The sequence below is a fragment of the Typopeltis vanoorti genome, chromosome 13 (assembly GCF_054136105.1).
Source record: "Typopeltis vanoorti isolate ZY-2024b chromosome 13, IOZ_Tvanoo_1.0, whole genome shotgun sequence".
NCBI lineage: Eukaryota > Metazoa > Arthropoda > Arachnida > Uropygi > Thelyphonidae > Typopeltis > Typopeltis vanoorti.
In genome coordinates this window covers 104,132,300-104,148,476 of record NC_143561.1, presented here as the reverse complement: position 1 = coordinate 104,148,476, position 16,177 = coordinate 104,132,300, and the positions used below count along the sequence as shown (strand labels likewise).

The window sequence follows — 16,177 nt, the reverse complement described above, 5'->3', positions numbered from 1 at the left end:
CTTTCTTACATTTTTCTCTGTATTCTGTCAGAGCACGTGGTAACTTTACTTGCCAATAACTTTCAATATGCTTTCTTCTTTTCCAGAACTGATTCTTTTACTTTCCGAGTTTACTATAGAAATCTGATTTTTCTATCCTTTGCAATAACTTTGAAAACAACTCTTTCAACTGTTATTCATCCTGCAGACATGTCTAAAAAAAAAAAAAAAAGCTTCAATTTTCTTTGAATTATTTGCATTTGATTCACTTTGCAGTTTACTTTTTTTATACAGTTCTTAATTCATTACTTGCATCCATCAAATTCGTAATCTTTCTATAACACATTCTTTCAAATGCCAATATTCATCTCACAGTCTTTGACCCGTAATTATGTCTCAGAACCATAAAGAGCACTTGTGAATATGCATTTTTTCCAGCAGTCCTAGCTCTGTGATAAGGCGTACTGATTTTCTTTTTCATATCTTGTCCAGTGCCTGCAAGTTTAGTTTCAATTTTGTTTCTGAGATTTTATTTACAGTCCAAATCACGCATTATGTTGTTCCCTGGGCACATGAGCCGCCAAACCTCTTCTAGCTCATATCCATTGACTTTCATCTTCTAGTTCATTCTCTTTTCTGTGAACATCATTTCAATTTTTTTGATGTTCATTACCAACCCATATCTTTTTTCATCATTTAACTTCAGCACTGTTCTTTCTAGTTCTTCATCTTCTTTAACAATTACTATATTATCAGCAAATTGTAAACTATTCATTACTACATTGATATGAAACTTCCCTTCCATTTCTCATAACAACCTCTGTATTATCAGTGAATACATTATCATTACACATTGGATGTTATCCAGTTCTAGTCTGAGGTCATGAGGGTTGGAGCTGATACCATGAGCTCCAATTCATAAAGGTTTTGATAATGGCCATGTTTTTCGGATGGAAGATGTGTGGAATCTTACTATATATAACAGCCAGTGAAGGTATACAGGGCGTGTTCAAAAAAAACACCAAACTTTAAATAGCGCGCCAAGCAGCACAGTGAGTGCACTGCAGCAAGTGAGCACACCTATGAGCATTCGTCAAGTTACATCTGCTGAAGTGAGAACATGCAGAAGCCGTTCATCGGATTAGTGACAAAGTGATAATGAAAGAGCTTGAAGAATGTGCGTGTGAAATTTTGCTGCAAACTTTGTAAAAATTTTAGAGACATTTCAGTTGCTCAACCAAGCATATGGGAAAGACTGTATGAACCGAATACAGTGCTATGATTTTAAAAAAGGGCAGAACATCAGTCAGTGAAGATCCCAGGCCTGGACAGCCTTCCACATCTAAAAACAGATGACGATCATGTTGACAGAGTTCATGCTGTGATTCATGGAAATCATTGTTTAACTGTCCAAGAAGTTGCTGACAAAATGAGCAGCAGCATAGGATCCTGCCATCAAATTTTGACTGAAAAACTTCGGATGCATCATGTCAGTGCAAAATTTGTGCCACATTTGTTGACTGATGTCCCCAACCACCGTATTCTCTGGACTTAGCCCCAACAGACTTTTTTTTGTTTCCCAAACTTAAAACCACTTTGAAAGGACATCATTTCTGAACCATAGAGGAGATTCAGAAAAATGTGATAAGAGAACTGCATGCCATCACAGAAAGTGCATTCCAACAATGGAAGAAACATTGGGAATGGTGTATTGCCAGTAGAAGGGTCTACTTCGAAGGAGACAGTGCTTAAAATGTTCTAAAATGTGCAATCGTCTTTAAAAGCAAAAATTCGGTCTTTTTTTGGAACACGCCTTGTATTTGCAATAAACAGAGGTAGTCAATACAACTTAAGGAGAGCATGATGTCAGAGAAGGCTACTTTCTTATTTTTATGAGATGGTGAAGTTGTACAGGGTATAAGCTGTTGACTTTAGTTAGGAAAGTGGGTGGAGTATCTTCAAGGTTAAGCCAAATGACAAAAATCCTCATCCATACAATACCCACTTCTAAGTCTCACCGTGGAAATTGGTCACTCATAGTTTATTTTTGCAAACAAAGAAGCCTCAATGGAAGGCTTGTGATAATAACTGAAGAGTTTTGTGAGAGAAACATTCATCAATAAGGAGTGAATGCCCAAACCCACAATATCAGTGGGTTGCAGAAATAAGTTTTTGAACATTTATCAAGCGTCAAGACTATAGGAACACCAATCTTATATCATCTATAAGTCTGAGAAGTCTAGTTTAGCACAGATGTGAATAACACTGACTACAGAATCTTGTGGTCTAAAACTCATCTACTTCACTGCTTCAAATCTGAGCATGTGTTCAAGTACAGTGAGATGTTTTTAAAAATGCTGCATTAATTATATACAGTATTGTATTATATTAATTATATACATGTTGCTATCTACTATACTACACTAGTATGCAGCTCACATTATTTAAAGTCTATTGTTTTCATTGTTCTGACTTTTCAAGTGTCATTGCACTGAAGATGATCTGTTAGTTCCAGATTGAAATATCTGATTTAAGTTTTATCAACTGCATTGATTTGTTTCAATATTTGCTTTAAACAGCAGTACTGTTTCTGTATCATCATCAATTGCATCAGTCTTGGGACTGGTAGCTCAGCAGCAATTTCCTCCATTCCGCTCTGTCATTGGCTTTCGTCTTAACCTCCTCGTAATTCCTCAAACCCGTGCTGTCTTTGACTTGGTCAAGAAAGCTTTTCCTTGGTCTGCCTTTTCTTCTTTCCCCCTCTATTTTGCCTTCAGTTATTCTTTCACAAGTCCATCATGTCAAAGTATATGTCTAAACTACCTATCCCTTCTAATTTTGGTCGATTTTATTAGAGTTCTTGTTTCATTTATCTCTCTCAGGACTTGTTGGTTTGATTTTTTTTCTGTCCATTTTATTTTGTTCATGTGATGCCAGCACCACATTTCAAAAGCGTCCAACTGTTTCTGTATAGAAGAGAATACCATGGAGAACTATGCTATGGAAAGTATTCTTGCTTATCTTTTCATAAAATGACTTATTTCATAAAATTTAGAGTAGTCTACGAATCATATTAATGATATGGTAGCATACTGACAATTCAAATATAAAATCTGTGCTGGTGGGAAGGGTCGCAAAACATGCCTGTTTTTGTAAGAGTCATGAAAAAGTTTATGAGCATATTTCCAGCCTAATATGATCAATGCAATTAATTACATACTTGCAGGCCTGGTTGGCCGAGTGGTTAGCAGATCTGCTCTCCAGCCAAAAGGTTGCAGGTTCAAATCCCGCCGTAGGCATGTATATTTGTGATTGTCTGTGAAAATGCTAGTGGTGGTCAGCGGTAGATGGCGTTTGTGTAGATGATGAAGGAAGTTGCGGTTGGTGGAGACGGAGAGTTGTCAAGTAGGTACCAATCCTCAATGAGTCCTTGGACTCCCTGAAGGCGTTAAGTAGTAGTAAAAATAATGGGACACAACATTTGTTTATTTTGATTCTTAAAAAAAAAATTAAACTGAGGAGTATTTCTTCCTCTTTATTTCCAAAGATTATAAATTATGCTATAAATAAATGACAAAACATTTGAAATACACATCTGTAAAAATCTTTGGAATTTGAATTCATTTGTAAGCTGTCTGCAATTACATTTATAAAAGAATGTATGAAATTAATTACCTTTGTGTGAAGATTGAAATTTATGGTATTTAAAGTATTTAAATACCATAAATTTTAAAAAAGAAATTTAAAGTATTTTATCTGCCATGACAGATGAAAGTATTTCATTTGCCATTAAGTATTTCAATAAATACTTCATGGCAGATATGTGCATATAAATTAAGAATTTCATTTATATGCACAAATATAAATCTCTACTAGTTTATAAATTCGACTCAGTGCTTAATCATTAAAAAATGGCTAAACGAGCGACTGTTATGTTTCGAGCTGGCTAATTTTGATAGGTTAAGTTATAACTCAATAATCATTTGATTGAAAAGGACTTCTTTTGTAATCAATACGAACTAGGGAAGAAAAAAAAAAACGAACTATTTACTGCTCATCGTCCGGAATAGCTCTATAAAACATGCGAAATTACTTTTAAAGAAAAAGGCAATTAGTTTTTTCTGGTTGATTTTTTTTTCCATACCTACACGGAAAGCAACTTTCCTTCTGAAGTTGGCGGTAATATTTGATGTTTTTTTTTTTCACGAGCAAGTTTACAAAGAACTATTCCGATATTTATAGCAAAACTTCTATCCTCAAAATAATCACGACGGGCTTAATGTTTACGTAAATCACAGATACACTGTATCATAACAAACTCAGTAAATATGTATTATACGTTAGTACGTGAACCACTAACCTGTCCTTTCAAATTACACACACTTCGAACAGTGTTACTACGCCATCTAGTTTGTGACTTTGGTGAAATTCACAAAATGATGAATTATTATATTATTATTATTATCAATCTTTTCTATCTCTATTCCTGTCAGGAATAGAGATGGAAGGGTATGATGTGTTTCGTGAGGATAGAAAGGGTAAAAAGGGAGGGGGGGAGTGCTATTAATGATAGAGAAAGAGCTATGTCCATACAAAGTAGAGATGCAAGACGGAAATAGTGCCAGTGGTTTTGAGGCAGTATGGTGTGAGATAGCGGTTAATGGAATCAATCTTGGTTGGATGTTGTTATGGACCAGGAAATGTGGGTGGTAAAAAAAAAAAAATAATAATAATAAAATGTGGGTGGTGGTGATAATAAAATGTATAATCAAATTAGCCAAGCAAAGAAGAAAAGGGTAATCATTATGGGTGATTTTAATTATAGCAATATAGACTGGAATGACGAGATCAACTGGAAGTAAAGAAAATCAGTTTCTTGAATTTTTGAGGGATAACTACCTCAGACAGTATGTAACAGACAGCACGCGAGGATTGAGGGTCTTGGATTTGGTCATCTCATCAGAGAATGTAATTATAAATGAGGTGTCAAATCATCCACCAATTGGTGAGAGTGACCATGAGGTGATTACCTGGGAGGTTGCTAGCAGTGTGAGAACCTCTGTGAGAAAAGGGTATATGTGGAACTACAAGGGGGGGGTGATTATGAAGAGCTCAGAAGACAGCTTGTGGGTGTAACATGGAATGAGGAGTTAGCTGGAAAAGAGATCATTGCAGCTTGGGGGATTTTCAAAAATTCTCTAGTAGATGCAATGTCTAAATATATTCTAAGGGTGAGAAGGTTAAATAAAGTAGGTGTGAGATGGATGAATAAAGAGATTAAGCATGCGATACAGAGAAAGAGGGCATTGTAAGCGAAGTGGAAATAACTAATTCCATGAGGTCTACAAAGACAAGGCAAGGAGGGTGACTTGGCTGGTGAGGGTAGCTGAAGAGAGGTATGAACAGCAGTTGGCTAATGAAGCCAAAAAGAATCCTAGGGAGTTCTTTCGATATGTAGCCAGCAAAAGAAAGAATGATTATGGAAGGATGACATTGATTGGAGAAAATGATATAAAGACAGCTGTTGCAGAATGTGTGGTGGAGATACTTAAGGAACAGTTCATACAGCTCTTTCAATCTTGTGAATGTGACATCTTCATAGAGAGATTGAGCGCAGTTGATGATGGGGAGGAGAGACTGACTGTATTTGAGCAAGAGGTGTTTGGGGAGTTGAGTAAACTAGATGTAAATAAGGCTGTGGGACTTGATAATATATCATCGCGTATTCTGAAGGAATGTGCCAGAGAGTTGACACCTGTCTTGACATATTTTTTTAATACGAGTCTTGCGCTCGGTCAAGTTCCTAAGGAGTGGAAGGAGGGCAAAATTGTGCCAATTCATAAAGGAGGTGATCGAACGCAAGCATTAAACTATAGGCCTATCTGTGTGTAAGGTGTTGTGGTTAAGTTGTTGGAGAAGCTTGTGAGAACTAGGGTCCAGAGTTGGGTTGACAACAATGGTATCATCTTTGATGGACAGCATGGATTTGCTAAAGCGAAGTCACGTTTTAGTAATCTACTTATTGCAATAAATTGACTGCTTCCTTGGACAGAGGAGAAGGATACACAGTGATATATTAGATTTCGCAAAGGCTTTTGATAAAGTAACTCATGATAAATTCATAGTCAAACTGGAGCAGGTGGGGTTGGATATTAGATTGGTGCATTGGATTGGAGATTGGCTGTCTGATAGGTATCAACAAGTTGTGTATGGGGGGGAGCAATTTCGAGGAAAGTCACTAGCGGAGTGCTTTAGGGATCTGTTTTAGGGCCATTACTGTTTAACTTGTATGTTAATGATATGGGTGAAGATTTGGTTGGAGATATTCAGTTTGCAGTTGATGCAAAGATGGGACAAACCATGAAGAGTAGTGAGAATGTTGTAACCTTGCAGGAAGACTTGAATAAATTGAGTGATTGGTCACGGAAATAAGGATGTGAGTTCAATGTTGCAAAACGTAAGGTAGGTTTTAAAATTTGGAAAACAAAGATGGGATGCAGAATTTATGCTTGGTGAGGATACATTGTTGGAGGTCGAAGAAATAAGAGATCAGGGGGTGAGAGTGGATAAGGATCTGAAATTTAGGAGACATATCGCCAAAATTGAGAAGACAACACAAAGGCTTCTGGCAATAATGCGGAGGACACTGACATGTAGAATTAGGGAGGTTCTTGTTCCGTTGTATAAAGCTTTGATTAGGCCACACATGGATTATTGTGCCCAGATTTGGTCACTAGGTTTTCAGAAGGATGAAGAGATGTTGGAAAGGGTCCAAAGGCGACTGACTAAGGTAGTTTCCGATCTCTGGAATGTTGAGTATGAGGAAAGATTGAGGAGATGCAATTTGCAGAATCCGGCTGACAGGAGGAGGAGGGGAGATATAATAGAGACCTATAGCGTTGGTTAGGGTTGTTTTAAGATCAATGCAGGAGATTCCTCCTCGATCTCCCACTACAGAAAACAGTGGGAGATCGAGGAAGAACTAGCGGTCATCCCTGGAAACTGTATAAAGAAGGTGTGAGTAAAGGAGTGAGAGGCAGGTTTTTTCGTGCAGAGTTATTATTATTATTATTATTATTATTATTGTTCTTGACACCTCCAAGGAGTACGAAGACTCATCGCGGGAGAACACCTATAACTATCTCAACCACACACCGAACCTCTACTACGAATCGTCTCCATCAACGCCATCTACCTCCCATTTCCATTATCACCACAATTAGTATTCTATGTCTGTAAATTGCGTGTGTTCTGAAGGGCCGATTTGTCTGTATGCGGGATGAGAAACCCGAGTTTCCGGGAGAAAAACCCTGCTACCTCCGTATGAGATCGGCTAACTCACCTACGATTGAAAATAATTGTAAATGATTGGAATGCCTTCCCTCAGAGTGTGGTGTCTGCAGGAAGTTTGAGTGTGTTCAAAGCACGGTATGATGAGCTGTGTATGTGTGTGATAAAAGGACCTCCCAGATCAGTCTTTGACTCCATGAGGTCTTAGGTAATAATAATAATAATAATAATAATAATAATAATAATAATAATAATAATAATAATAATAATAATTCTTACCATCATATTTAAGAGAAAAAACCGACTTTCGTTGCCTCTCTATTCTGATCATTTGTAGTGAATAGTCAGTGTTCTTTGTTTATACACACATTATAAATAAAAAAAGAATAAATCCTGTAATACCTTGTTCATTTCGCAAGCAAGTAATATCGGGCTCCTTTAGCCTAAATTTTTGAAAATTGGTGGATGGCAGGCTCAGCATTTATCTATTATTAATTGCTGAATACATAACTAATGGCGCTTTGGAGGAAGAGTACAGTGGACAGTTATCACCATATCGGAATTCGAAATCCTGACTTCAATCAATTTCTGAAATAGTGTGTGTTGCATTTTTTTTTTTTTAATTCGCTTGGATAGTTCAGTAGAAGTAGCATGAACGTCAACATAATTAGGCAGAACGTGGAAAGAGCATCATAAGATAAATTCTAGTCGCCGACTAGGGGAACTTTTTATATGCCTTTTTTTCGTCCGATTCTCGAGTTAGTAGATCTCTGGCACAGGCAAGCAGGTTTTTTTTTTTTTTTTTTTTGTTATCCTGGATATTCCAGTTTTTCATCTCTTAAACTTATAAAAAGCGACCGTAGAACCACATTATTCCATACAATAATTACAGTGTTAGCATTAGGGACCTCGAGATGGCGGGCACTTCCCGGTGGCTTCGCTTCACGAGGTGCTGTATATAAAAAGTGATAGTCCTAGACCAGCTATCTCTGTTTGGCTACCGAAGGGGATTGATCTTCCCAGTCAGTCTCCAAAAGTTATATAGGTAGGCTGACTATACGTCGCATCGTTTTAATAAAAATGTCAAGTTTGTCCCGTTATTAATAAAAGCTAAAAGTATACTTTAATATTGATGAATCATAAATTCTTATTTATAACCTATAATCGTATATTAATATCATGGATATCAGTAATTTGTATAACCATGGGGTCGCACTGTTCGACACTAAATATCGAATCTGCAGCGATTTATTCAGAGAAAAAAAATACATGTTGGCAACACTTGCGCGTCTCAGACGAGGCGTCTGTTCTGTTGTATAGTTATTCTGCTGCGAGTGTTTACTAACTGAGATTAAATGTTTTGCAGTGAAAGTATACAAATACTTCCGTCTATACACAAGTCAGAGTTGAAGAATTGAAACATTTTTGTGACTTTGCAGGAAACAATTACGTTAAATTGTTAGAGCATGGAAATACAAGCTTTTTGTCCTTGGGCCCATCAATTGACAGAATTTTAAGCATGTTTGTTGGGCTTCGTTCTTATTTTCTCAAGAAAAATGCCCTGTTATGTTGCGAAATTGTTTGAAGATCCCTATTTGAAACTGTGGTTGTCATTTGCAAGAGATCAAGTGTGTACGTTCCAAACATAAGTTTCCTTTATTGAAAAAGATATTATTTCAGCTACAGAAGAAGCCGTGAACATTAAATCTTGTAAACAATTTAGAGTCCAGAAAAAGTGAAGTGTTTGTAACTACTGATGTTAAAAAACAACTAAAAATATTGTGGATTCAGGAGAAATTAATGAGGCTAAGTTTAAAAAAGAAAGATTCCGGTATTGCCACCGCATGTTTATTAAGATAAATAAAAATAAACAAACCCGACAAATTTTTTATGTCGTTTGAATTACATCTTCAGGGGTTAAAGGTAAATAAAACAAGCTACAAAACACATGAAATGAGATACTACTCAAAATAGTCCATTCTGTGATGTTATGTCCGTCTAACTGTTCATTAAATTAAAAAATCCGAATGCAGAATCTGTGCATGCTAAGTTTGAACAATGCTGGATATTGTCATGTTCTGCTGTCACGTTCACACTGTCCAAGGTCTGACTTAGGTATATTTTTTATCAATGCTGACCAAACTTGATGTAGAATTATGCCCTGGTTTTTGTTGCAATGCGTTGGAATTCTAAGCATATTTGCAGCTTCTTTCAATTTCAATGTGAAACAGTTTTTTTCAATATAAACATGTTCGTTTTATGCCAGAGTACATTATGGCCGGTGGAAGTTGTGTGGGATGCAAGGCCTGATTTGTGTTTTCTCTCCTTTTTTTTCACATCTTTTTGGTGTTCTTTCATACGAATTTCCCCCTGATCTTCAAGTTTGGCCTATGTACCAGATGCCATCAGATGAATTTTATATATACCTGGTTTTTTAAAGGGTGATGTGGAGGTTTTGGGGGATGTAGAATTCTTGATATTTTTTCTAGCGGAAGAAAGCAACTTTAATGTTAAGTTTGCTTAGTAATTTATCATTACGTAGACGATATTTTCGTCATATAGCCAGGAACAACAGAGGAACTTACTGCACTTAAAGATTATCTTAATAATCTACACAACAACATAAAATCACTTTAGAAGAGGATTTCCTAATGCGGCCTTACACCACCACCCCAGGCAAAAAATAAGTTTACTAAACTTGAAGGATAGAGCTTACAATATTTCCGGCACAGAACAAAAGAGAAATGAGCAATTCCATTATTTAACTCAGATCCTCAAAAAAAAATGGTTTTGAACATGAGATAATCAAGAAAATCCTCAACATATCTCCCACAAGCATCTCACAAAAGCAAGATTTCAGGAACGCAATCACGCCACTGTACATCAATAATGTTAGACAAATTGGGCCAAATTACTAAGCAAACATAACATTAAAGTTCTTCCACTACAAAATATATCAAGATTTCTACATTCCCCAAAACCTCCACATCATCCTTTAAAAAATCAGGTGTATATAAAATTCACTGTCCTGTGGCGTCTGCTACGTAGGCCAGACGGGAAGATTAGGGGAAATTCGTATTTCACCTGATCTTCCCGTCTGGAAGATCAGGTGAAAAAGGAGAGAACTCAAATCAGGCCTAGCATCCCACATAACTTCCACCGACCATAATGTATTCTGGCATAAAATGAACATGTCTTATATTGAAAAAAACTGTTTCACAAGGAAATTTAAAGAAGCTGCAAAATATGCTTAGAATTCCAACGCAATGCAACAACAAAAAAATATAAAAAACGAGGTCCTAATTCTACACCAAGATTGGTCAGCATTGATAAAAAATATACCTAAGTCAGACGTCGTACAGTGTAAACGTGAAAAACAGAACGTGAGAACATCCAGCATTGTTCAAACCTAGTATGCACAGATACTGCATTCGGATTTTTTAATTTAATGAACAGATAGACGGCCATAACTTCATAGAATGGTCTATTTTGAGTAATTTTCCATTTCTTGTGTTTTAAACTTTTAGTTATCTTTAACCCCTGAAGATGTAAGTCAAACGACATACGAAACTTCGGGTTTGTTTATTTTTATTTATCTTAATAAACATGTGGTCGCAATACAGGAATCTTTCTTTTGAACTGCTAAACCACAGAAACCTACGCCTACAACGAGGCTAAGTTGTTTGAGATATTTGAGAATTTCTATGAAACCAGCTTAGAATATGTTAACAAGTGGAAGTGCAGTTTAGGAAAAGGAAACACTGAGAAATTCAAGTGGGTGCTACTAAGGAAGACACCTGAATAGATAGAAATACAGGACAGCCTGAACAAGGGGCTCACATGCACAGAAACAGAATAAACTCGTGTATTCGATCAGTGGACCCTCATAAAATCTATAACTGAGGCAGTTGGATACATGGAATAAGGAAAATATTCCTGTATCTGATAGATGAATACAGATTTTTTTTCTGAAATGAACTAAAAACGCCTAGACGTTTGAAGACTTTTGTAATATTGTAGAGTTTATTCTTTGTCTTTCAGGAAATACAGCACCTGTTGATAGAATAATTTCTGTTATTTATGAACAGGATGTGGTCAAAGGATAAATCTAGATTACATGTTGAGACAATGAGGGCTATGTTAAAAGACTGAAATTTGCTGCGTAAGAACACTTCATCGGAGAAATATTCATGGTACGGTCGCGGTGAAATACAGTTCCCCTTTACGTCTACCTAAATTTTTGTATGGGTTCTGTAACTGAGGCATAACGGTAAGCTCAATATGTTTATGTAATAACTTTTTTATCGTATTTTTCATGAATACATAATATTACATAACCCCCGTTCGGTTTTTGCCATCCTAATGTCCCGTTTTTGTCTCAAGGAAATACGGTCAGCCTATTTTTGAGGCAGTATAAGTAGCCAAAATAATAATAAAAATAAATCACTGAGAGTTTGTATTCCCTAGTGGGAGTAGAAAAGGCCGTTTAACTGCGTTATGCAAAGTGGGAGAAAGACAGCCAATTTTCACAATTCGCCAATCATAGTAGCTAGCCCGCGTCTATCAATGACTTTAATTGGAATCGGGGAAGGAGATTATGGCAGACAACTGTTGTCACGTCCTGGTTGCTGTACCCATGTGCATTAGTATTTAAAATAATGTGAGTTCTAAGTTCAATTTTCTTTGGTTGTGGGAATAAAAACACGACTTCTCTGTAGGGAAGAAAAAACAAAAAATAAAAATACGAGTACTTACCCGTTCATGAGATTAACTAACTTGGATACCCGTCGAAGAAAGACTGTTAAAATTCAATCAGGAGTAGATTCAAATTTAGAATAGTATTTCTTCGGGCTGCTTAGTGTTATGGATACCAGCGTCATATCTACAGGCTATAAAAGTAAAAGGAGTCTATATAATGAATATAAAAAGAGGCCTGTGTAGCTTAATGGAAGTGGTGCTTGCGTCCACTGTGCTTGGTTGCTCGAAGTCAGACTTACGTTCAAGTCTAGTTGCCGACTGGAGGAACTTTTTTTAAGCCTTTCTTCGACTGATTCCCGAGTTAATCGATCTCTGGCACGGTAAGCAGGTTTTTCCGCCCTGAAACTCGAGTTTTTTATCCCGTAAAATCGACCATAGTACCCACATTATTTCAGACAGTAACATATCTTGTTATGGTTAGGTACCAAGAGATGGCAGCACTTGTTTTCCAGCCTCTTCATCGGTGGCTGTTATAATTGGTGATAGACATGGGCCAGCTATGTCTGATTGGTTACCGGTGGAGATTGGACTGCCCACTCAGTCTCCAAAAGCTAGATAGGGTATGAAGACCTCGCCTACTCCCCATAAGGGAATAAAAAGTGATTTATTTTTTATTCATTTATGATTTATGAATATAAAGTTTATCTGTTTCAATTGCAAGGAAAATGAAACCATTATACGAATGTAATGTTTGAAAATTACACTGCTGCTTTGTATACGTGGAGGGGGGGGGACAACATGCCTTTTAATTCGAAGGCCAGTCCCAGATACCCCGCTTTTGCTTACAGGTTAAGTACAATTAAACCTCGATGCAGGAATAAGAACATTGTTTCATATCCGGTAGAATTATTGCATAATATGAGGCAAATGGAAGAAATTATACGAAGAATTTAACTCGAGTTGCCTTTGTAAAACTACATGAAACACAAGGAAACATCCCAATCTGCCTAAAAAGAAAAATATTCGACAATAACTATCAAATACGACTTCCGTTCATGACATATGGAAGTGAATGGTGGCTTTGACTAAGAAATTGACCAATAATTTGAGGATTACCCAGAGTAAAATTTTAAAAATAATAATAATAAAAACAACCCTCTTGATATTATCATTAGAGAAACAAAGTGAGATATGCAATACTTGGATCAGAGATGACTGGGGTAAGAAGCATAGTAATAAGCAGGTCATTTTACAAGAAGTAATGCTCACGAATTGGACAACGTTGGATCGGAATGGTATTCCAAAGATGGAAAGAGAACTACCCGAAGACAAAAGGGATTGTGGGAGAACAAGATCAGAGATTTCTGGAACTCAGTGGAATAGAAAAGCTTATGATAGGGTTAGAATTGAGGAGTTGAGACTGGCTTTCTTTTTCAGCAGTGGACAGGAAATGGCTGATGATGCGTAAGGAAGATTATTGCTGAGGAAAATGTAGATGGTACTGATATTCACGACAGAAGTTGTCCTTTTATTTTAAATGATCTAGCTGTACTGCATTTCATTATTTCACAAGCCCTAGTGTATACATCGTCACACTGTATTTCCATGTCATGCTGATGGAAAACTACAAAGTGGGGAGGATATTAACATAAAACTGCACTTTTATCTTAATAATAGTTTATTTGACAAAGTCCATACTAGTATGTTGCCCACTGAAATTCCTATATTGATTTGTCTCTACTATTTTTTTGCTAAAATAGCCAAATCATTTCTTCCTGTTTTGCACTTATGCGTATATACACACAACGTGGGGTTTTGAAACCAGATCTGAAGGAATATGGTGGTCAATCTACATCGTTAGTCTCTTCGGTACTTTGCTTGTGTTCTTATTGTCAGTTTGCCTGTTTTGAAGGATGAAAAACCTGAGTTTCTGAGAGAAAAACCCTGTCACTCACGTATGAGACCGGCTGGCGTTCAGATAAAAACCCTGAAAAAAAGTTCTTCGCGTCCTAGACCTGATTCGAACCTAGCCAAATTCAAATTACATAATTATCAAATCATAAATATCAAATGAGATGTTTTCACTTAATAGTACACAGTATGACACTAGAAAACATTGGATGATGTTCAAAATTTTAGTTCTAATTGTCTCAGCCTTGTAATACCAGGGTAACATTACAGAATGAGACATGAATCTTTAAACCAATCGTATCAGTTATCGATACTTCAGACTAGCTATGGTTGAGAGAATATTTTTAGCATACATTACCTGAAATTGGTAGATGAGATCAGATATAGGCAGCGCCAGCGCTACCATTTAGGCAAACTAGGCAACCGCCTAGGGCGCAAGCCACGAAGGGGTGCAAAACTTCAAGCTATGCTTTATTCATACTTTACTAAAATATCAAAATTAAATAATAATATATGATATAGGCATCGACTCTTTTTCCTTATTCCTCACACAGTCACACTATTTTAGTATTTAACTCTTGGTTCTTTTTTGTTCCTTACTTAAATTATTTGAACTTACCGCTATTTGAAATTCAGTTAAGATCAATTTAAAACGTTAACATTTTAAAATATTAAATTTCGGTATTTTATAACTTTTTTTTTTGTAAATGAATTATAATAACAGAGAATTTTCAAATTGATTAAAAAATAAAATAAAATAAATCCCAATTAATTTAACCTGAAAGACAATTTTATTTTGTTTAACGTCAATTAGAAACATTTTAGTTTATGAAATAAGGGGCGCCTTGTAAACTTTGCCCACGGCGCAAAATAACCTGGCACCGACAGTGGATATAGATGTAGTATCTAAATCATATTGGACCATTCTTGCTACACACACATCTTACCATGCTTACTTTGTCCATTCAGTTTCTTCCAAGATAATATTCCATATCAAAAGATGCAGATTATATGTATGAATCACAAAAACTAACATCTGTAGCACGATGAATGAGTTTGTTAATTGAAGTTATGGTGAAATCAGTCTATGGCTGCACATCTAGTGCATTTTTCCGGCTGATTTAATTGTTTTGAATTTAAAAATTAGTTTTCGATCGGAGAAAAAAGTACGATATATAATTTGTCTTCTGTGAAAGCCTTTATAAAGCTTTTCACATCACACATGGGATCCAAGCCTACGTTTTTCGGACCTCTTTGGAGAATGGTTAGAACAAATTAATGAGGATCTGCTGCAGTCAAGTCTTCATCAACTGTGGATTGTAATGGATTAGATGAAACTCTACAGGTGAGTTTCTTTGTTGAACATTAGTGATAATCCATAAATATATTTTCTGGATCCAACTGCCATATGTAATACACATCAGAAAGCAAGTTTCGTAAAAAGATTCGTGGACTACTTGTGCAAATAAGTTTCATCATTGCATCAGTCTTGGGACTGGTAGCTCAACGGTTTCCTCGATTCCATCCTGTCATTAGCTTTCTTCTTAATCGCTTGGTAGTTCCTCAAGCCCAAGCTTTCTTTCACTTGGTCTTCAAAGCTTTCTCTTCTTCTTTCCCTGCCATATTGCCTTCAGTTATTCTTTTCACAAGTCCATCATGTCGAATTATATGTCAATGCCACCTATCGCTTCTAATTTTGATTGATCTAATTAGACTTCTTGTTTCACTTATCTCTCTCAGGACGTGTTCATTTGATTTTTTTCTCTGTCCATTTTATTTTGTTCATGCAATGCCAGCACTACATTTCAAAAGCCTCCGATTTTCTTGTATTCTCTGCCTAGAATCCAGGCTTCACATCCATACAGTGCGATGCTCCATATCAATGTCTTTGTTATTATTATGTTTTCAATTGAAGGTTGAGGTTTCCTGTTAAAATGCTTTTCATCTTAGAGAATTGGGCTTTTGTGTTGTTTATTCTTGATTTTGTGTCTTCTCTTGTTCTTGCACCTTCTGTTATTCGGCTTCCTAAGTATTTAAAGCTTTTTTTTTTACTTGTTTTATTTGTTTTCTGTTGTTGTCTATATGCTCTATATTGATAGGGGTTTTGCCTGTAACAAGGATTTTAGTCTTATCTGTGTTGATTTTCATTTTATTTTTTTCGAAGTTATTTAGTAATTGTAGTATTGTTTTTAGAGTTCTTCTGTTTTCTGTTACAAGGGCTATGTCATCAGCAAATGTCATACACATGACTTGCTCACCATCTATTTATGCCGCTATTTATTTTATGTTTAGTTTTCTG

General features: G+C 36.2%; 2 protein-coding genes across 5 annotated transcripts in view; both read right to left on the bottom strand.

Annotated features, from left to right (window-relative positions):
* LOC150100431 (uncharacterized) overlaps positions 1-4,251 on the bottom strand; it is a 46,193-nt gene extending 41,942 nt beyond the window's left edge. The window contains exon 1 of the mRNA XM_090402806.1: positions 4,124-4,251. The gene's annotated coding sequence lies outside the window, so the exon portion shown is untranslated. The remainder of the gene's footprint in view (positions 1-4,123) is intronic.
* LOC150100430 (U6 snRNA-associated Sm-like protein LSm6) overlaps positions 1-4,361 on the bottom strand; it is a 126,291-nt gene extending 121,930 nt beyond the window's left edge. Inside the window, exon 1 of one of the 4 annotated variants that reach the window (XM_090402812.1) lies at positions 4,340-4,361. The gene's annotated coding sequence lies outside the window, so the exon portion shown is untranslated. Of the gene's footprint in view, positions 1-4,120; positions 4,302-4,339 lie in introns of those variants that run through there. The other 3 variants (XM_090402809.1, XM_090402810.1, XM_090402808.1) reach the window with 3 other exon arrangements.
* Between the last annotated feature and the right edge of the window lie 11,816 nt (positions 4,362-16,177).